At 39.1% G+C, this 23,133-nt stretch overlaps 2 protein-coding genes across 7 annotated transcripts in view; one reads left to right on the forward strand and one right to left on the reverse strand.

The window, feature by feature from the left end:
• Window positions 1-23,133, reverse strand: part of LOC121853587 (general transcription factor 3C polypeptide 5-like) — a 59,712-nt gene that overhangs the window by 14,284 nt on the left and 22,295 nt on the right. Inside the window, exon 1 of one of the 2 annotated variants that reach the window (XM_042347813.1) lies at window positions 5,073-5,139. The exons of the other annotated variant lie outside the window; for it this stretch is intronic. The gene's annotated coding sequence lies outside the window, so the exon portion shown is untranslated. Of the gene's footprint in view, window positions 1-5,072; window positions 5,140-23,133 lie in introns of those variants that run through there. 2 annotated transcript variants of the gene reach the window in all.
• LOC121853585 (erythroid transcription factor-like) overlaps window positions 13,917-23,133 on the forward strand; it is a 56,783-nt gene continuing 47,566 nt past the window's right edge. For 3 of the 5 annotated variants that reach the window (XM_042347807.1, XM_042347808.1, XM_042347809.1), the window contains exon 1: window positions 13,918-14,198. The gene's annotated coding sequence lies outside the window, so the exon portion shown is untranslated. Of the gene's footprint in view, window positions 14,199-23,133 lie in introns of all 5 variants that reach the window. The other 2 variants (XM_042347810.1, XM_042347811.1) reach the window with 2 other exon arrangements.

Consider the following 23,133-nt stretch of genomic DNA (forward strand, 5'->3'; position numbering starts at 1 on the left):
TTTTATAGTTGTACAGGCACTCAAATCTTAGGGGGGGTCGATGATTTTGATAATGAACGCTACGACTCCTTATCCTTCGTCCGTTGTGTCATATTTTTTCAGTACAATTTTGCATAGATTATTCTTTTACTGTTCTTTTTAATTTAAGAAGCTCTTCTTTATCTTAAAACAAACTTTCCTCAAATCAGGTTAGTTTAGGTTAGGTGAGATAAAACATGATATCCATTAATTACAGTTTGTATTACGTTATATACACTGTACATGGTTGCTCTTATGTACAAATCAGGTCGAATATTGAAAAAAAGTAAATATATACTACACTGAACAATGGAAATATCGCCACGACGCAATATTTGACGTCGAAAAAATAATGCAAAAATATGCTGTATGTATTATTTCACCTCTTTCCTCCATTTTCTGTCCTTTCCTTTCTTTATCCGTTATCTCTTGCTTGGGGGGGGGGCCTTTTTTACCCTCCATGCTTCCGCCTCTTCAATGTTTACACAAAGACCCAACAATTTAATAGTTTGGTGTATTAAAAAAAGAGGGCAGCGTAACTTAGCTGTTCTAGTTCGAAAATTAACATTATTTTAATTTTTTCTCCCCCCTGTAATCTCGTGGGTAAAAACGACCTTGACAATCTGAAATACTGAACTACCAACATTTCCAGTACTGCTCAGTAAGACGCTGCTTTAATTTTTGCTTTTACACTAATACTGAAATTAATCCACTTGGTCTGTGGCAGGTTACCGAGTGGATATACCCAACTCTATCACGGACAGACGGACGGATGGGCCAACTCTATCACGGACAGACGGACGGATGGGTCAACTCTATCACGGACAGACGGACGGATGGGCCAACTCTATCACGGACAGACGGACGGATGGGTCAACTCTATCACGGACAGACGGACGGATGGGCCAACTCTATCACGGACAGACGGACGGATGGGCCAACTCTATCACGGACAAAACGGACAGATGGATGGATGAAGAGTATCATTGCTATATATCCCCAAACTTTCGGTCAGGGAGGAATACTGAGAGAAAGAATTATAACACCAGTCAACAAGGAACGGCAGAAACAATACAACTAATGACTTTCAATCTTATTAAACTTTAAAAAAAAAATTATGTCTGATGCAAACATAGAAAAACATGGCATTCCTAAAAATTGGAATCCATTGGTAGTAGTACTTTCTGGGATTGGGACCTGTTATTATTAAGCTCCAATCCCAATGGTTAGGTTAGATTGTTATCAATTACGGCTGGGATAATGTTTGATGAATCGACAGCTGATGGAGAGGACACGACGCCTCTAAAACAGGTGAGTGTGATTACTGCACCTACATGACGGGAAGAGATGGGGTTCTGACGGGAGGAAGGTTGTGGGGGGGGGAGGGGATTTCGATACCCTCATAGACAGCGTGAAGGAAGGGAAGGGGGAGGGGGGAGACTTTCATAGAGACAGCAAAGGGACCACAGACGATCACAAAGACGGTGTAAGAATAAGGATTGGGTCCGAGGTCTACGTCTATGTGAACGAGTGGGGGGGGCATCACGAAGTTGACTCGAGCGCAGGACAAAAGCTTACTTCAGCTTAGTGTTGGTGCTTGGTCTTCCCTGCCCTGATACTCATTGACAACCCCACAGATAAGGATCCCGGTGACTGAGATATCTCAACCAAGGTCATGCTTACCTCACAGTGTAAGATGCTTGTTATCTACTCCTTCCCAGTTATCAATCTTTACATTAAAAAAAAAAGTTTGGGATCACCTGAAGATTATACACCCCAGTTTATTTTACCTGATGATTAACATTAAGCTACTTGGAGAGGTAAGTCAATTTAGGTTAGATTATGTTAAGGTATGTTATCTTATGTTAATGTTAAGGTGTTTAATATTAATGGTGAGATAAGCTGGGGCCTAATCTTCAGGTGATTTAAAATACGTAAATAAACAAAGTTGTAGGATAAAATAATGTATTTTTTATTTTCTATTATTATTATTACTATTTTTTTTTTGAGGGGGGAGTATCATTATTTTCGCTCCATACACAATAAACACTTCAGCAGTGATGCGAAAAAAGAAATAAAGTCAGTTCCATGTTTACCGAACCAATTAATCTTGTGTTTAGTATTTTAATAACTGGTTATAAAAATGCCTTGTGCTCTTATCTTTCATGGGCTGTGTTATGAGTCCGCAGTGAATATATGTGCTTTTGTCCCTGGGCTTTTGTCTTAGGGGGCTTTTGTCTGGGGGCTTTTCTCAAGGGGGCCTTTGTCTTAGGGGTTATGTCCAGGAGGGGGGCTTTATTTCCGGGGGATTTTGCCCTAGGGAGTTTTTGTCCTTCACTCGCTTTATAGTGTTGTGAGTCATTGCAACGCCGTCTATAACCTGGAAGTTCTTTTAAGCATATAACTGCAATGAGTCGGCTATGGCTGTAAGGTTTGGATAGCGAAAAATAATAGTGTTTATCACAGGTGTTGGACTAAGTCTACCATTGATACACTAATTTATATTCCCAGATTTTCAATTTTTTATTTACATGGCCTTATAGTTGTGTTTTTTTTTTGTTCTCTTCATAATTGTCCTCATTATTTTTTGTTGGTTACTGATGAAAAATTTAAGGTTTTAAAAGAGTTTATAAATAATATTGTGACTCATTAACCCTATATTTTCATTATTATTAACAACAAGCTTGAAATCGGGGTTAAAAACAAGCTATTATTTACGTCTCCAGACATAAAGCGTTCATAAACTCTCTAAGACTCCTTTGTACTAAATATTCGTCCCGCGGATCATTTTGAAAGTAAAACAAAAGAATAACTTGAAAACCTGTAGAAAACCTGTAAGATGGCATTAATATAAAAGTTACGGAATCTACACAGCTAAACAAAACAAATCGTAGTTAGGTTAAAATATTTTACAACCAATTCAGCTTATTTAACGGAACAGAATATTGTTTGTTCTACACTACACTACACTACACTACACTACACTACACTACACTACACTACACAATACTAACATGCACTGGTGATATATCTATACATTTTGAAAATAATTCGCAAACCTAACTCGAGTGTAGGGCAAAAACCCCACTGGACAAAACCCCACTGGACAAAACCCCCACTGGACAAAACCCCACTGGACTAAACCCCCCTGGACAAAACCCCACTGGACTAAACCCCCTCACGTAAAGTGCAAAGTAGGACCAAAAATACTTATTTTGGGTAAAACATAGGAGAAAAAGCCCCTAACCTAACCTACCTTAACCTAACCTAACCAGAACTAAAATTATTAAAATGGACTTATAATCTGAAAATCGAACAAATGGGGGCTTTTGTCCTATTTTTTTACTCTAAATAAGGTATTTTTGTCCAACTTTGCACTTAACTTGAGGAGGTTATGTCCAAGGGGAGGCTTTGTCCGGACCTCACCTAATTCGTGTGTGCTTTAAATCGGGTCACAGTATGAAGACAGATACAGAGGAACATAAGAATGAAGGAAACTGCAGCGGGCTTAAGATTCCTACTTATCATTACTCCTAAATCTTTCTCGCAGTCGGATTTCTCTATAACATCTTGTTCATATGGTATCTGGTTTCCCTGTTTACATCTCCCAAACCGAGTACTTTACATTCGATTTTTTTTTTAGATCTTCCTGTAGTTTTGCGGAGTCCTCGTCAGATTTAATTAAAAGCCCCATTTTAGTGTCATCAGCAAATTTACTTATGTTGCTGTGTACGCCGATATCTATGTCGTTTATGTATATAATAAATAATAATGGTCCGAGTACTGAACCTTGGGGTACTCCACTAGTGACGTTGCTCCAATCGGATTTAGTGCCGTTTTTGCTCACTCGCTCTTTCCTGTCCTGTAACCACGCCCTATTCCATTTTAGAATATCTCTTTTAATGCCATGAGCCTCCACTTTTCTTATTAACCTTTCGTGAAGGATTCTGTCGAAGGCTTTGTAAAAGTCGAGATATACCACATCATAATTGTGCCCCTCGTCCACTGATTTGAAAACAGCTGAATTTTTTTTTAATAGATTAGTTAGACATGAACACCCGCTTGTGAAGCCATGTTGGGAATCTTTGATCAACTTGTGCTTCTCCAGGTGATTTCGAATAGAGTTTGAAATGATTGCTTCCAGTAATTTGCCTACAATTGATGTTAGACTGATTGGACGGTAGTTAGAGGATAGTGATCTATCTCCGTTCTTGAAAATCTGTATTACATTCGCTATCCTCCAGGATTCTGGTACTACACCCGTTTTTAAGGACATGTTAAACAACTTTGCTAAGGGCATACTAAGCTCTTCCTTACATTCCTTTAATACTCTGGCAAATATATCTCATCGGCACCTGGTGACTTATTAGGTTTTAGTTTGTGTATCCAAAATTATAACAATTCCAAGCGTAATATTAGTTTGTCTACAGTAACACACCTGTGGATATAACCAGAAAATGAACTGATAAGATATTCTAAGAACGTCTAACTCACATCCTGGACGAAACATTCCAGCAAAAAAAAAAACGAAAAAATTCACCTAACCTAACTTAACCAAACCTAACCTAACCTAACCAAACCAAACCTGACAAGCCTAACCAAACCTAACCAAACCTAACCAAACCAAACCAAACCAAACCAAACTTAACCTAACCTAACCTAACCTAGTCAAAATTGTGATTGCGTCTTGACTTGGCAGAATTACTGTAGGCTTTATATCAAACGTTAAACACCTTAACCTTTTCACGTCTCCCGCTCCAGAGGCGTAAATTAACAAACACGATACGGGACTGTTAGTTGAGGATTGTCTGGGAGGTTTGAGAGCAAAATGTAAATTGTAATTAAATACACTTATCTGGCTAGAGTTCTTGCAAGAAGGTGATAGGTTACTACACTCACCACGACCTCACACGCAAGGTACAGGAGGAAGCGTTAAGGCGGCATAAACCCTTTGATATACGAGGCTGTAGGGTGCCTGTGAGAAATACACACCCACACGCACACACAAATCACTTTTTCACTCTGTCCTGATAACTGTTAACACACATACTCACACACAGTTCAGGTCAGGAGCCAAGATATCTGACTTAGATGGTGATTGTGACCGGAACGCGTCATTCTCGTCACTGTATAACACAAGTAAGAATGAATTAATTACTTAATATTCTGTTTTGTAGTGAAGGTGAATTTATTCCTAGCGTATCGTACTGATTAATGTTTTATATATCGGTTGTATAAAACCGAATATCCTGATAAAAGTAATGGAATTTTACCTGTACTTTATATTCAAATTAACATTCGTACGTCCATTTCTGATTACTGTGACAATTTTTATCCCAATTATTCTTTTTTCATTCCAATTGGGACTTTCCTTTAACTTTATAATCCAAATCGATGTGTGAAAAATTAAGTACAACTGAATGTATTTCTAGACAATGAAAAACACAGATTTTTTTTAGAGCACCTGAACATTGACATCCCTAACTTTATTTCACATGAAGATTAACCAGCCAAACACTATCTGAGGGTTAGGTTAGGGTGGTATTTTTCAAGTAAAAATAATCTGAGAGGTGAATTTGCTTTTGTACATACTGATAATATAAACTAGTCTAACATATCCCAGTTATATAAGAACTAAACCTTGTTATAGATCGCTTAATATTGCTATACCATTCAACCATTGTGTTCACTATCACTTTATGCTTCAAGAGAGAGAGAGAGAGAGAGAGAGAGAGAGAGAGAGAGAGAGAGAGAGAGAGACCTACCCATTTAATCTCAGCTTTCCACTACCTTACAAACACATACTAATAAATCGTGAGACCTTTTCTACAACATGATCCTACAGTTCTCAAGGGGCAGAATTTCACACTTTTAAGGAGACGTGAGAGGGGACAGTGGTCAGATGTACTAATATGTGAATAAATGACCCACCCTGATAACCCTCACCACCCGAGCTGCTGAACTCTGGTGGGTAAACTAAAATATTACCGTAACTCTGGTGGGGAAAAAAACCCCAAAGTATTACCGTAACTCTGGCGATAAACTAAAGTATTACCGTAACTGTTATTAATTATTAGTAACTAGAATGTCGTATACATAGGCCTACGTTTTTTCTTATAATGTTATATTAATCTATCGATATTAATCAGTTGGTATCTATAACATATCGTCTATATTCTTATGCATATAATTCACCAAACAATGTTACGACAGTATATAGAATAATGTTTAAAGGTCAAACATACCAAATCTAGGTCATCCAATATATAATACTTAATACTACGTCAACAGTTGGTATTCGAGCCTAGTGTGAATTATAACTATATACTAATTAGTGGGTTAGTTCTCTTGGGAGGTTTCAGAAGGTGAGAATTGACAGCCTCCCAAGAAGACCTCACACATAGGGTACAGGAGACGTGAGGTCAGGGCGGCAGATCTAAGCCACGGTGAGAGAAAGAAGAAAAATGATCCTGTCACTTTGTTGTACTGTATTATCTGATGATAGTTTAACCGTACGCTACTTTATGTCTCTCGTGAAGTTATAGGAAGTTGTTTAGAAACGTGATTGTAAAAGTTGTTATAGATTTTAATAAACGAAGTTGTAAAAGTTGTTATAGTTGTTGTTTACAATGAATTTAACGCAATTTAACGACCACACATGTATTTCCATTTATATCATCCGGTGATAAAGTTTATAATAATTTTCATAAAAAGATTTGGTACGTTAAGCTAATCCTTCATCTAGCGGGAGGTGAAAATATCTAATTAAAATACTCTCTCAGTGTAACTTTGACGTCATTCTACTGTAGATTAGGGGCCGTCAACATACTTTTATAGAACATAATGTATGGGTAACGTGGGGAAAAAAAAATATCACAAAAGTCACAGAAAAAGACAGTTTTGACGAGGTATTGTTGGGGGGAATTTTATTTTCTGACTTCTTCTCACATGGATTCGAGGTATGTGGTAAAGTTGTTATCTAATCCAGAAATACTCTTAAACAATCCCAAATCAAAATTAAACTAATGACATAACTGATGAGTCTACAGTAAGAGAGGCATGTAATTTTGTTTTATATTTAATGAACTCCATCAATAACATCCACGGCTAATCTCAATGTGAACTAGTAAATCGATCTCATTGCATATTCACAACTGTACTCTAGTTTCACTCAGTCATTTATGCATTGAGAGGAAAATTCAATGTATTGACCTTTAAGTATTCCCAGACAGGATGATAATACGTGTGTGTGTGTAAGACTTATTATCATTTATCACTACACCACGAAAGCCTGGTAGATGGAGGGTGGCGGACGATCCGAGCGTAGACCAGTGTCGTCCGTTAACGACATTTAACGGAAACCAGATAAAATATTTCCACAATCGAAAAAGTTGTCCGGTTATGATGATATTCCGGACAAATACTGATCTTGATTTATATATATATATTATCACTACTTGCGTCAATAGTTAGAGTCTTTAAGAGTGTATTCTGAGTTAATACAGGATTGATGAATAACTATAAGATACAAATGAGAGATAAAAGGATTAATTTATCTGAGGATTAGACCAGCAACTTATTTAACCTAATGTTTTAATTAAACACCCTAATGTTTACCTAGAGGGGTTATAATAGCATTAGATTAGATTAGCATTAAGGTAATTGTAATCTTTTGCAGTTAAGAAGCTGGAGAGACCGATATTTATTGTTGATGTAACTTATAACTTTAACTAAGCGAGTCATCAACATTTAAGCACCACTTTTACATAGATCTTCAAGTGAACCTGTGAACATCTGAACCCTTGAGACTCAACGCCACCACCAACACATCTGAACCCTTGAGACTCTACACCGCCACCAACATATCTGAACCCTTGAGACTCTACACCACCAACAACACATCTGAACCCTTGAGACTCGACACCACCAACACATCTGAACCCTTGAGACTCTACACCGCCACCAACATATCTGAACCCTTGAGACTCTACACTACCACCAACACATCTGAACCCTTGAGACTCGGGACACCGCCACCAACACATCTGAACCCTTGAGACTCGACACCGCCACCAACACATCTGAACCCTTGAGACTCGACACCGCCACCAACACATCTGAGCCCTTGAGACTCGACACCGCCACCAACACATCTGAACCCTTGAGACTCGACACCACCACCAACACATCTTCATGAACCATTTGCTGTTATTTCATACTTAGGTCTTTCCGTATTAGTATTTGATAATATATTGATTTATAGAGAAATGTCTGTTATCTAAGTACAGGGTGGAAGATGGTGATTCGAATATGTCTATAACTACTAACTATAACTATTTGCAAATATCTAGAATTGTATGAATAACTATTTTACATTCCTAACTAGATGTAAGTTTTTAACGTAACCCCGTTATACATAAATAATATATATACACAGCACATGTTAACTGATAGTTACTTATCAAATTTAGTTTCCTTTCTAGTTAATCAGTTTCATTTTATCAGTTTATTCCCTCAGTACTTTGTTAGTTCATTTTATATACAGAGAGAGAGAGTTACCTACCCCCTATCCTTCAAATATCCTTCTTATAACCGTAACTAAATATCCTCACAGAAGAAAATTCCACACAAAAGGCGGCCAAACTCTCAGCGGTTACAAAAGACGGTCAAACTTTCTGAGGTTAAAGTGCTAATTCTTGCCCTAAATACCTAAGTAATAAACCTATGTGATACAAAAACTCAGATCATGAATTCTCAATAAAAAAGTATCCCAAACTTTCACATGTAACTGGCTCTAGTTTCCTAAGATCAACCTTCACATGTAACTGGCTCTAGTTCCCTAAGATCAACCTTCACATGTAACTGGCTCTAGTTCCCAAGATCTGTAACTGGCTCTAGTTCCCTAAGATCAACCTTCACATGTAACTGGCTCTAGTTCCCTAAGATCAACCCTCACATGTAACTGGCTCTAGTTCCCTAAGATCAACCTTCACATGTAACTGGTTCCTTTATAGACACAATACGTAGTAAAAATTACATAGATACTTTTTTGTTTTTTTTTAACTCGATAAATTCTCACATTTTCAGTTACGGAGTTGGGTAAATAGTTTGTGTGTCAATATAGACGGAGTTAAATGTTAAATTAGAATATCTGGATCAACTCTCAATTCTTGTACTTGATTCACAGGGATCCTTACGATAAATATTTTCCCGTGAATAAATATAAAACTCACACATTACAATCCCCCTGAAATAATAATCTACATTGTATTTAGATCACATGACTGGAGAAGAATCTTACTGACTGGTCGAGCATTGATCTGACAACATATCATTTCGTCTACTCAAAATATTTACTTTTTCCTCATCTTCTAAAACAATCTTTCATAAAATAATAAAAACCATCACGTTGATATTGCAAATCATCTCATTGCAATGTCAACAACAATATACAGATTCATGATAATAACGTTGAAACACTGTGTTAAAAATAACTCTCAAGAGATCATTAACAGACGGTAAACATTCTGGCAATATGTGAGATTTTCAGAATAGACTAAATAGGTAGAATTAAATTACAACTAAACACATGCATAAAGTACATCCATATGTGTATAGCAGTTGTGTATATTATTTTGTAGCGTCCATGTTGGAGAGAGAGAGAGAGAGAGAGAGAGAGAGAGAGAGAGAGAGAGAGAGATGTGGGACACTGACTACAAAAGGTTATATTTTCTCATGTTAGAAGCTGGATGACACCTCTCTCCCCTCCCCCCGGGTTGAATGCCAGCGTAAAGCGTGTGTCTGCAAAGCGTGTGTGTGTCTCAAAAGCGTGTGTGTGTGTGTCTCTGTATATGTGTGTGTCTCTGTAAAGCGTGTGTATGTGTCATGAGTAAAGTGTGTGTGTGTCTCTGTAAGGCATGTGTGTGTCCTGTAAGGCATGTGTGTGTCTCTGGTAAAGGTGTGTGTGTCTCGTAAAGCGTGTGTGTGTGTGTCTCTGTAAAGCGTGTGTGTGTGCTCCCAAGGCAAGTGTATAAATGAGTAAAAGCGTGTGTGTGTTCCCAAAGCGTGTGTGTGTCGAGTAAAGCGTGTGTATGTCTCGTAAAGCATGTATACATTCCTGTAAAGCGTGTGTGTGTCTCGTAAGGCATGTAAAAAGCCGAGCAAAGCGTGTGTGTGTGTCTCGTAAAAGCGTGTGTGTGTGTCGAGTAGCGTGTGTATAACTTGTAAAGCATGTATGATCTCGTAAAGCGTGTGTGTATGTCTCAGCGTGTATGTCTCGTAAAGCATGTATACATCTCGTAAAGCGTGTGTGTATGTCTCGTGGTGCATACATCTCGTAAAGCGTGTGTATGTCTCTGTAAAGCATGTATAATACATCTCGTAAAGCGTGTGCGTGTGTATGTCTCGTAAATCATGGCTATGTGCATACATATACATCGTAAAGTGTGTATGTCTCGTAAAGCATGTATACATCTCGTAAAGCGTGTGTGTATGTCTCGTAAAGCATGTATACATCTCGTAAAGCGTGTGTGTATGTCTCGTAAAGCATGTATACATCTCGTAAAGCGTGTGTGTATGTCTCGTAAAGCATGTATACATCTCGTAAAGCGTGTGTGTATGTCTCGTAAAGCATGTATACATCTCGTAAAGCGTGTTGGTGGCAGTTGAAGCACCTGAACCCAAATACACCGATGCAACACAAATACAACGAAGCACCTAAACCAAAATACAACATAAACAAAAACGATACGAAATACAATAAAGACGAGAATCCAAAAGTTCTTAGATAAATATATATATATAAATGCCCTACACAACTTAGGTTTGAATTGAATTGTAACAGTTTATTTAGCCAGAAAAACACTGATACAGAGTGGATAATAATAACAATATTAACATGGCTGAGCCAGTTGAGAACCTGAGCTCTCTTTTAGGCACCTGATATATACTAAACATTTATCTCAAGGAAGTAATATGTAACATTTAGTATCATCTGGAATAGTATAATAGCATGGTGGTAATAAGAACATCTCATAATGTTACTACGGTTTTCACTTTAATATTTATTCATTTTATTTATTTATTATTTTATTTATTTATTTATTTATTTATATTATAAATATATACATAAATTACAGTGTAATTGAAAAACATAAGTATAATGGGGGAGCAGTACAACCTGGGTTGTACAGTATTAAGGTTGAACAAGAGGACAAAGCTGTCAGGATTATGTCTAGTTGGCACTTATATTTATTGCAATGGTAATTTCTTATCTATTTACATGATAATTCCCGATATAACGGTTTTGACGTTCAATAAAAGCAGGTACTGTAAATATAGTAGGTATTACAAGAAATATTAATACTTAGACAATAGATATTTTTTAAGAGATGATTTAAAGGAAGGGAGCGTAGTCTTTGCTCGGGTGGGTGGGGGTAAGTTGTTCCACACCTTCACACCATGATATTTTATGGAGGTCTGAGACTGAGGGGAGCGCATGGGGGGTGGTCTTAGTAGCTCTGGGTGCCTTAAGTTGTATCTCTGATTATTCCGGAACTGGAAATAATTAGGTTAGTTTAGGTTAGGTTAGGTTAGTTTAGGTTAAGTTAGGTATATTTACTAGAGTAATCCCTCACGTACACTATGCCGGGTATTCCAGTATTCGTTATATGAGCTGATAATATTGATGTATGGTGAGTATACTTATCTCTAGTGACCTGAGGGCATGTGGTGTGTGGTAGACGACAGGTGTGTTTACCGAGTGAGTAGAGGCCATATTTACCCTTGCCGCAGGGACTATGGGAGGAGATTATCGAGCCCAGCCAACCAGTGTGTTAGTGAGAAATCGTTACCAATTAGTCATGTGCTGAGAATTTAATCTTCTCATGTACTTTACTTACTGTACATTGCAGTATATCGTATAATGTTTCCTTACAAGTTAAGATTCTGAATAAAGGTGTGTTACCATTTTTTTTAGTATATTCGTAAGATTATATTATTAAAAAAAATTAATTCATCTTATTAAATTTACAATGTTAATATTAAATTACCTGTTGATTCGTCGCAGTTTATTTCACCTTAAGATTCACTCCTAGTTTATTCCAGTTAAATATTTGCCCAAGTATATTTCACGTTAAGATTAATCACCCTAATGCTAACCTAATCCACCCTACCTTAATCTAACACAAATTAATCCCCTCCCCCCAAGAGAGCTTTAGGGGGATTAATCTTCAAATTAAATAAGCTGGAATAAATAATAGAGCTCAATCAAATTACAAATCCACTAGATTATGGGATTTAATATCAGTGGGATAATGGTGTAGTGGTACAGAGTCCCCAGGAGTATAATGGCATTCACTATTGAGTTGTACAATGGTGTCCAATGGAAGAATGGTATCTACTTATAACCAATGGTACACTGGTATCAGGAAAAACTCGACTCTTCCACCTTGGCATAATGTTATACAGATGGCATACATAGATTCCAATGGGTACAACAGATTTACAATGGTGTCAGAAGTTATTGGCATCACTGGCACTGTTGCAGGAGAGAGTGTCATCCACTTGTCACCCCCCCCCCCCTCATCCTCTCGTTATCTAGCACTTGTGTCAGTTCTGGTCACCGTACTACAGAATGAATATAGAATCCCTGGAGAGAATTCAGAGGAGAATGACAAGACTAATCCCGGGCATTAGGAGCCTTGAGTACAGAGACAGGTTAAAGCATCTTAATTTGCACTCCCTCGAGAGACGTAGAGTGAGGGGCGATATGATAAGAGGTGTATAAATGGAAGTCAGGGCTGAACAAAGGTGATATATAACAAAGGTACTCAAGCTATCCAACCAGGAGCAAACTCGTAACAATGGTTTTAAATTAGACAAATTTAGATTTAAGCGCGAAATAGGTAAACATTGGTTTGGAAATAGAGTAGTGGATGAGTGGCACAAGTTACCAAACATCATCATTAACTCGAATACGCTGGATTGCTTCAGATCACACATCTTACTCACAATAGATCACACAGGTTAATTATATTGACGTCATACAGTTCTTCATAACGTCACGAATTCTTTAAGACGTCACAGTTATCCTAAACACGCCATAATTACCTTCATGACGTCATCTAGATACTCGAGATGTAACAGGTAAGGACACACACACACACACACACACACACACACACACACACACACACACACACACACACACAGCTGGGATGATCTCGTTACTACACCTGTTGATAACGTTATCTCGTCGTCTCTCAGGTGTTAAGTGAGATTAATTAAGAGAATAAGTTAAGGTAATTAGGTTAAGGTTCCCCAGTGTGTTGTTAATCAGTTACGAATGGTAGAATTATTTGAAGGATATTTTGTTTATTATGGTATTTTATTAATCTCTCTGGTTATTATTATTATTACTATTATTATTATTATTATTATTATTATTATTATTATTATTATTATTATTATTATTATTATTATCTCTTATTGCGTTGGATTCGTTTGGTAATTAATATAAACTTTGACTGGCATGAACTTGAGAGAGAGAGAGACGGGGAGGGGGGTAGGGCAGTGTGTGCAATAATAATAATAATAATAATAATAATTAACGGTTTATTGAAAGAGCTTGGCAGCCAGAAGGCTGAAAATATACAGTTACATATTTGGGGAATGGGTTTCGAATTACAAATAATATACAAGTAACATAAGTGATACAAATAAGATATATAATAACTAGATGGGGAAAAGCTCAAACTACAGGGCATTTCAACATAGTGACAGTGTAAGGAGCAGTATTTACTGGGAGTGTGTGTGTGTGTGTGTGTGTGTGTGTGTGTGTGGCCATAAGACACGGGGGACGTTCCCTCACACAGGTGTTCAGAGAGTCATAGAACACACACCGAGGCGGACCGACACACACACACACACACACACACACACACATATCCCGGGTGTCGTTCATTGGGTATCGTACCAGCAACCAGCTCACACGTGGCCGTCTCTCGTCTCCCTCAACACCGCTCGCTGGCCGTGTCGTGGAGATCTCTCTCGTCTTTCCTCACAGGAGCCCCCTCGCCACCCTGTAATTCCTACAATCTCCAAAGGATCTTCAAGGGGCGTGGCGCGGAAGGGCGTGTGTCTCTGTGTCTCCTGAAGGTGTGAATATCAGCAAGGTTTTGGTAAGATAATCGAGACTCAGTACTGACAGGATTAATCATTGGGGGGAGGTGATGATACTGTTATCAATATTTTGGTGGTGATTCTCTTTTGTCCTTCTCTCCTTTTCCTCCTCCTCCTTCTTGTCCTTCTTCTCCTCCATACTACTACTACTACTTTCTTTGCTAACGGGACGCGACTTCGCAAAATGAACTATGGAAGACTGTTTATCAGAACGTGGTGCATCCGTTTAGTTGGGACTCTGTTGGTGGACTGTTGAGGAAGATTATTACGTATTACGACAAGGGTGTGTGTGTGTGTGTGTGTGTGTGTGTGTGTGTGTGTGTGTGTGTGTATACTGACTGCAGCCGATAAGTACTGTTGAACCTGGAGCTAAGGACGACAATATCATCTACCTCGTGTTATCTCCCCTTACCACCCCACCACACTACCAGCCACACCACCACATTACCAGCCACACCACCACACTACCAGCCACACCACCACATTATCACATCATAATACCAACACACGAACACATCACAACACCAAACCACGAACACAACACCACACTACCACAACACCAAACCACGAACACAACACCACACTACCACAACACCATACTACCACAACACCACACTACCACAACACCACTCTCGAGGCTTGGGTTTAGAACGAAAGACATCAACATCGCCAACATCCTCAGTAATAAGATAATAATGAAGATAATTACTATAGACATATTGGCCCGTACTAGCCAGCTCTGTTTACACGCAGCGCTTATCACTTCCACTAACCTAACCTAACCTAACCTAACTCTAACCTAACCTAACCTAACTCTAACCTAACTCTAACCTAACCTAACCTAACCTAACTAACCTAACTCTAACCTAACTCTAACCTAACTCTAACCTAACCTAACCTATATTTAAAGCTTCTCAGTGAGTTAGTGTTAAAGATGGTGTTTAGTAAAGTAAATAATCCCGCATGGAAAAAGATCTTGTCTTGTGGGTAGTGAAGCTTTGACTTACTGAAGCATAGAAATATACACAGACACTAAGAGGCAGATTTTTAATACACTAACTCAAATCTGACAAAAAATAACAGACGCAAAGAAACATACACAATACACAAACAATAACAAATCAGTTTCATACACACTCCCGAAGCTGCTAGTAATCAATTCAGTTTCATACACAGTCCCGAAGCTGCTAGTAATCAATTCAGTTTTATACACAATTCCGAAGCTGCTAGTAATCAATTCAGTTTCATACACAATTCCGAAGCTGCTAGTAATCAATTCAGTTTCATACACAATCCCGAAGCTGCTAGCAATCAATTCAGTTTCATACACAATTCCGAAGCTGCTAGTAATCAATTCAGTTTCATACACAATCCCGAAGCTGCTAGTAATCAATTCAGTTTCATACACAATACCGAAGCTGCTAGTAATCAATTCAGTTTCATACACACTCCCGAAGATGCTAGTAATCAATTCAGTTTCATACACAATCCCGAAGCTGCTAGTAATCAATTCAGTTTCATACACAATCCGAAGCTGCTAGTAATCAATTCAGTTTCACTACACTCCCGAAGCTGCTAGTAATCAATTCAGTTTCACCATCCCGAAGCTGCTGTAATCAATTCAGTTTCATACACACTCCAAGCCTAGTAATCAATTCAGTTTCATACACCTCCGAAGCTGCTAGTAATCAATTCAGTTTCATACACAGTCCGAAGCTGCTAATCAATTCAGTTTCATACACACTCCCGGCTGCTAGTAATCAATTCAGTTTCATACACATGAAGCTGCTAGTAATCAATTCAGTTTCATACCTCCCGAAGCTGCTAGTAATAAATTCAGTTTCATACACTTAAAATGGTAGTAATCAATTCAGTTTCATACACATCCAAGCTGCTAGTAATCAATTCAGTTTCATACACACTCCCGAAGCTGCTAGTAATCAATTCAGTTTCATACACAATCCAAGCTGCTAGTAATCAATTCAGTTTCATACACATCCCGAAGCTGCTAGTAATCAATTCAGTTTCATACAGCAGCTAAGAAACGAAGTGTATTGTCAACTAGCCCAGCCAGTGTACCCGGACTCGCTAAGGTGAATCTAAAGTCGGAAAAGCTGTCGATAAATAAGCTTGATAATGATGATAAATATATTGATAAGAGTATAAGGTATTTGATAATTAATTTGTTCCCCAGATTACTGTATTTCACCTGATGATTAATTACCCTATTGCTAATTTAACTTAATTTAACGCTAACGCTACTGTAATTTAACCTAAGCTAACGATAACCTAACTTAACCTAACGCAAGGCTAACTTAACATAACCTAACCTAATCAAAGTCCAACTAACTTTAACCTAACTTAACGCTAATGTAAATTAACCTAACGCAAGGCTAACTTAACATAACCTAACCTAATCTAACGTAAAACTAACTTTAACCTAACAAATCTAACTTAACCTATCGCCAACCTAACTCTAACCTAGCCTAACCTACTCAAATCTAGTCAAATCTGACCTTACCCAATATAACTCTAACGTAATCTAACTTAGCGCTAACCTTACCTAACCTGGTTAGGTTAAGTTAGACTAGCGTGGTTAATCTTCAGGTGATGCAAATTAACTATACCTGAAGTTAATGCTGAAGTTCGATCTGTTAATGAGCGTAACGTAAAGAGGCTGAGGTTAGTGGTTAAAGTGTGTGTGTGTGTGTGTGTGAAAGAGCCATTAACACTGCATCTCTGTATGTATAGAAGACGTACTATGTATGCATGTATGTTTATGTGTACAAGAGACGTCAATTATGTGTGTATATGTCATAGATATAACAATACAATCATGACACACACACATACACACACACACACACAACAAAAATGGCAGCAAAATTACACTGAGACTCTACAGAAGCAATTAAAATTTTCCTATGTTATTCTTATCGTTTTTATTGGGTTGAATCTTGAGTTAATTCTGAAACTGTAGTCGATGTCACTGTTTCTGTTTAACATAAGAACATAAGAATGGAGGAAACCACAGCGGGCCCATTAGTACATACTGGGCAGTCCCGTTTACACCCAACCCCTATTGTTCATATGTCCATCCAACCTATGTTTGAAGCTATCCAGCGTATTCGAGTTAATGATGATGTTTGGTAACTTGTTCCATTCATCCACTACTCTATTTCTAAACCAATGTTTACCTATTTCGCGCCTAAAACTAAATTTGTCTAATTTAAAACCATTGTTACGAGTTCGCTTCTGGTTGGATAGTTTGAATACCTTTGTTATATTATCTTTGTTTGTACTGACTTCCATTTATACACCTTTATCATATCGCCCCTCACTCTACGTCTCTCGAGGGTTTTTTTTAGTTTAACAATTTATTGACAAAGCTTGTAGTACAGTTTGCCTATTGTGAGTAATTCAGTCAGGTCTTGACACTGAGGTGATATCACTTCTGCCACGCAGGACAGAGGTTCATACACAAAGAAATACATCCGTGCAGATTAAGATGCTTTAACCTGTCTCTGTACAGGTTCCTAATGCCGGGATTATCTCACTTGAATTCTAGGATTCTATATCTAGTATAGGCTGAACTGCGTAATCCAAGTGAGGTCTGACAAGCGCAAGATATTGTTTTAGGATAACCTCACTAGTCTTGAACCTAACGCTCCTTTGTATGAACCCAAGTACTTTGTTAGCGTAAGTTAGTCAATTAGATGTGTATTTGCAGTTACGATAAACTATTGAACTTACGATACTTTAAGAATATGGTGTTTGAATTACGATACTTAAGTTTATATTGTAACTAGGAGACAAGAGCTCTGGCAGCGTAAATAGCATAAATTCTCAGCAACAGACAGACAGACAGACAGAACAGACAGATAGATAGATAGATAGATAGATAGATAAGTAACATGTGTTTAGAAACTTACCTTAATACCAAAAATTTCTACGACAAAAGTACGGACACCTCATTCAGAACCAACGTCACTCACTGTCTCTCACTGTATCTCTCACATAGAAAAGAGGAGAAGCACATATAAGCTACCTCTCTCATCGACATATTTCCTATCTCTCATCGACATATTTGCACCTAAAACTAAGACCTAGTGAACGGTGCTTCATAACCCTGGTGGTAGTTGAAGCACCTAAAACCTAATACTAATATTTAATTAAACTGTAATATGACGATTATTCTGAATGATTAAATAACTGCTATCGACAGAGGGCCGGTTTATGTACCTGTAATTAGTGTTTGTACCTGTATCCACACCTTTTCCTGAAACTGTATTTGCATCTGTGCTTGTATCTAAACATGCACTCGAGTGACCTACCCTCATGTTTGAATAGGTCAACCTGGTGTGGGTATGATAAATGCCTGTTGACCTGTCCACAGCATCAGTGACCTTCTCCCTCCCCCCCCCAACACAGGGTACGTCAGGTTAACGCTCTCTGACCTTGCTGATAACAGAAACGGTATGAACGTGTATGAAAGGTTATTTCTGCCCAGACTGAGGTCATCTCTGTCTCTGTCTGTCTGTCTGTCTGTCTCTCTCCAACCTTCCTTCGCTCACTCTCTAACGTCCCTCCTCTCTCCTTCTCCTTGCTATACCCCCTCTCCCCTCCTCCCCCCCCTCCTCCCTCTCTCCCCCTCTCTCACCCATTCCCTCTCCCTCTCTCCTCTCCCTCCATCCACCGGATGTTACATCCTCTGGCAGGGGCACCAACAGCCTTGCCACTCCTGCTCACCCTCCCTCGTCGCTCACTCTCCCTCGTTCACCCTCACTCTTCCCTCTCCTCCCTCTCCCTCGCTCGCCTCACTCTCCCTCGCTCGCCCCTCCCTTGTTTCTCCCTCCTCCCCTTCTCTTCTCCTTCGCTTCTCCTGTACCCCCACCTCACTCCCTATCCTTGCCTCCTCCTCACCTGTACCTCACCTCACCCTGTACCTCCTCTCCACCTGTACCTACCCCTCTGTACCTCTCTCCAGCACACCTCACACTGTACCCACATACTTTCTCATCACTGCCCCCCACCTCACCACTGTACCCCCCACCTCTTTTCTTACCCCCCACACACCTCACCACTGTACCCCACCTCACCACTGTACCCTCTCCCACCACCCCACCTCCTCATTGCACCCCCACCTCACCCTGTGCCCCCCACCTCACCACTGTGCACCTCCACCTGCTCTGCCTCCTCCTTGCCCCCAACCTCCTCATTGCACCCCCACCTCCTCCTGTAACCCCCACTTCACATCACTGCATCCCTCCCCCACCTCACCACTGTACCCCCCCTCCTCCTGTACCCCCACCTCCTCATTGCACCCCCCACCTCCTGCTCCCCCTCACCTCTGTCCCACCTCACCCTGTACCACCTCCTCCTGTACCCCCTCACCACTGTACCCCTCACCACTGTACCCCCCTACCGCCCCCTGCTGCCCCCACCTCATCCCCACCTCCTCACTGTACCCCCACCTCACCACTGTACTCACCTCACCTGTGCCCCCCCACCTCACCTGCACCCCCCACCTCACCACTGTACCCCCTCTCCCTGTCCTCCCCTCTGCCCCACCTCACCACTGTCCTCCACACCCCTCCCCCACCTGCCTCCTCCTGTAACCTCTCACTGTACCCCCACCTCACACTACTTCCCTCTTTCCTTTCCCTCCTCACCATACTCTCCTTGTATCTCCTCATTGCTTCCCTCTGCCTCCTACATGATCTTGCTCGTTTTAGTTCTACATTTTTAAGTGTTTGTGTTATTTTGTTTTGTTTATTAATATATTTTTTAAAAGTGTTTTAAGTGATTGATTTTTGAACGATAAAATGACAGAATATAATTGATTATATATAAAAAGATATGAAATTATATTTTTGGTGTTATAATTCCGTGGATATTAGTGCATGTATAATTAACCTGATTTAATTCTACTGAAGATGCCAGTAAGTAAATCTCTCTCTACTACGAGAGGCGAGTGTTTATAATTAAACTATTGGAATCATTTCAAGTTCAAGTCCTTAGCTCTCTGTCTCTCTCTGTCTCTCCCCTCTCCTATGTCTCATAACATTTGACTGCTCTCTGTCTCTCGGTCTCTTTCTCTCTCCTAATTTTTGCATGATATGAATACGTGTGTGTGTGTGTGTGTGTGTGTGTGTGTGTGTGTGTGTGTGTGTGTGTGTGTGTGTGTGTGTGTGTGTGTGTGTCATCCTTATCTGTAACATTATGGTAGAATAAATCGAAATAAACCCAAATAAACCACTAAAAATAAAACAAGAAACTAAAACGAACAGTAAATATTAATATACATATAAATAGTAAAAAACAAACTTATTGATGTAATGTTAAACAATGTATTTTATGAGTACACTGTGATGAGTTCATAGTTGATGTGTTTAATTGGGATTTTGAATTTTATTTTATATTTAATTCTATATAATATTTTCGTAAAGACCGTCAAAACTAAGTTGTATTCCGCTGTCGGGTTACGAGTGTAATTGTATTCCTGTCGGGTTACGAGTCTAAGTTCAATTGCAGAAACAGATCTTGGTTGCAGCATTCTGATATTCTGTGCCCTGGTCTTTTTCAGCAATATCACATGGAATTACTTTCAAACTTTGGAGGTCTCGACACAAGTTTCGTGGTGGGAATTATTAGCTAGTGCTGTACTCATATCGAAACAAGATCTGAGCTTCAAAGGGTGATATTCCTGAAACAAGATCAGGGCAAGAGGTCCTCGTAAACTCTTGATCATCTTCATATTCTTCCGCTGTCGGGTTACGATTGCTATATTATATTCAGTTTACGAGTCTAAATTGTATTCCGCTTTCGGGTTACAGTCAAGTATTCGGTTTGCAGTCTAAATTATATTCCGCTGTCGGGTTATAAGAACATAGGAATGAGCTGCAGCGGGCCTATTGGGTCCTCATTACAACCCCTATCGCTCATATACCCATCCAACCTATTCACCGTAATGTTTGTTAACTCATCATATAAACCAGTGTTTACCTAAATCTAGAAAACCATTGTTACGAGTTCGTTAGGAGCCAAAATCGTATTGCGCTATCGGATTACGAGTCTAAATACCGCTGTCGGGTTACGAGTCTATATAATATACCGCTGTCGGGTTACGAGCCTAAATACCGCTGTCGGGTTACAAGGCTAAATCATATGCCGATGTTTGCTGAATAATTTACCCAGTTAGCGAGTACAATGACCAGGTTAGGTTAAGTTCTTATAGTTTTGTTTTTTATTCCTTTTTCTCTCTTCAAGCTCATGCATCATTCATCTGTGTGTTTAGCGTAAAAAATGCTCTAGGAAAAAAAAATCGGTTATTATGTTTATGGGTCATTTTAATAATGCATATTTTTAATTTTGCTTTACTTTTAATATTTTATCTATGTTTTATTTTTTTAATTGTTATATTATTATTGTGTGTATTTGTGAATGCTGTTGGGCGGTTATAAAATGTTTGATAGAAAATAATTCGTGTTTTGTTATTGAAAAAAGATTGGTTTACAGTAAATTATTTATATATATATTGGTATCATATTTAGATTACGAAAGTAGCGTATTTGACCTTTAGGCTACATGGCCAAGTAGCGTAACTATGCATACTGTTTATTAACTTGTCAGTTAAAAATATTTTAAGTCTTTTAAAACAAAAAGATAAAAGTATGTGGAAATATCACCAGGTGGACTTTTTTTAAACTGGAATTAATTTCGCCATCACATATATCATAGGTTAATTTAATAGTCTTTCCTTCCTAATAGTTTCCAATCCCACCACTGTAACAAGGGGGGGGGGCACTGGGTTAGGCCTATTGGACATACATGAGCCCACCTTGGCTATACGAACTTGGGGCCCAGTAGGACTACATAAGGGCCTATTACAGAACATGGGGCCCAATAGGACTTATAAGGGCCTATTACTGAACATGGGGCCCATTACTCCCAGACCCTAGCAACACATTATCTTCGTAGCTTCATTTCCCTCAGTTTCTCCTTTTAAGACTCTTGTTGTTATCATCTTTTTCTCAACACAGTAGATACTCAGGATGTTTCAACCGCTGGTCTCGGTAAACTGTTGACAGAATTGTTGTGTTCTATCTCCTCAAGGACGCTGATGATATTGCAAATGTATCCTTAGAGTTCATGTTAGCATCCTGAGTGTATACATGTATATGGTATGTCGGTGGCTATAAGTATGAGAGCTGTTAAATGATTGGTTAATCCTCGGTCTAGTAACTATTTAAAATTAAATTTGATTGGTCATTGTAACTGAGAACGGTTGAGTGATTGGTTAACCGTCAGTCTAATAAGTATCTAACGGAGCTTGTGATTGGTAATTTCCTTCATAAATTAAAGAGCTGTTGAATGATTGGCTTCCATTACGCCTACTAGGTATACAACGTTGCTTGTGATTGGCTTATGAATTGGGATGATGGTCACTCGTGAGGTGAGGTGAAGTGAGTGGTGAAGTGAGGTTGTGTTATCATCTGTGTCGAATCTACTTACTAATTACCATTGTTTGTTTACCTGCAGTGTCTGTGTACCTGTATTGTCTACACACACACTGATTCAACCTAAACTTGGATCACTATCTATCTGAGAAATAAGTAATGACGAAATGTTCTGTTAATTAGCTGACACACCTGGATAGAGACTGAGGTCCAGGTAAACACGACGTAATGCTGAGAGTATTTCCTGATTGGTTACCCTCGAATGACGTCATGGAAGGAGGTGGTCAGGTGTGGGTGGCCGGACGTCCGAGCCACCCACACCCAACCACGCCCGAGTCTATATACGGCAAAACACCTCCACACGCCACCCACGCCCCTGACCGCGCGCGGGGGTAAACACACCTGTCACACTTCACACAAACATGCTTTCATACACACACACACACACACACACACACACACACACACACACACA

The sequence above is a fragment of the Homarus americanus genome, unplaced genomic scaffold (genome assembly GCF_018991925.1).
Source record: "Homarus americanus isolate GMGI-L3 unplaced genomic scaffold, GMGI_Hamer_2.0 scaffold4896, whole genome shotgun sequence".
NCBI classification, from domain to species: Eukaryota; Metazoa; Arthropoda; class Malacostraca; order Decapoda; family Nephropidae; genus Homarus; species Homarus americanus.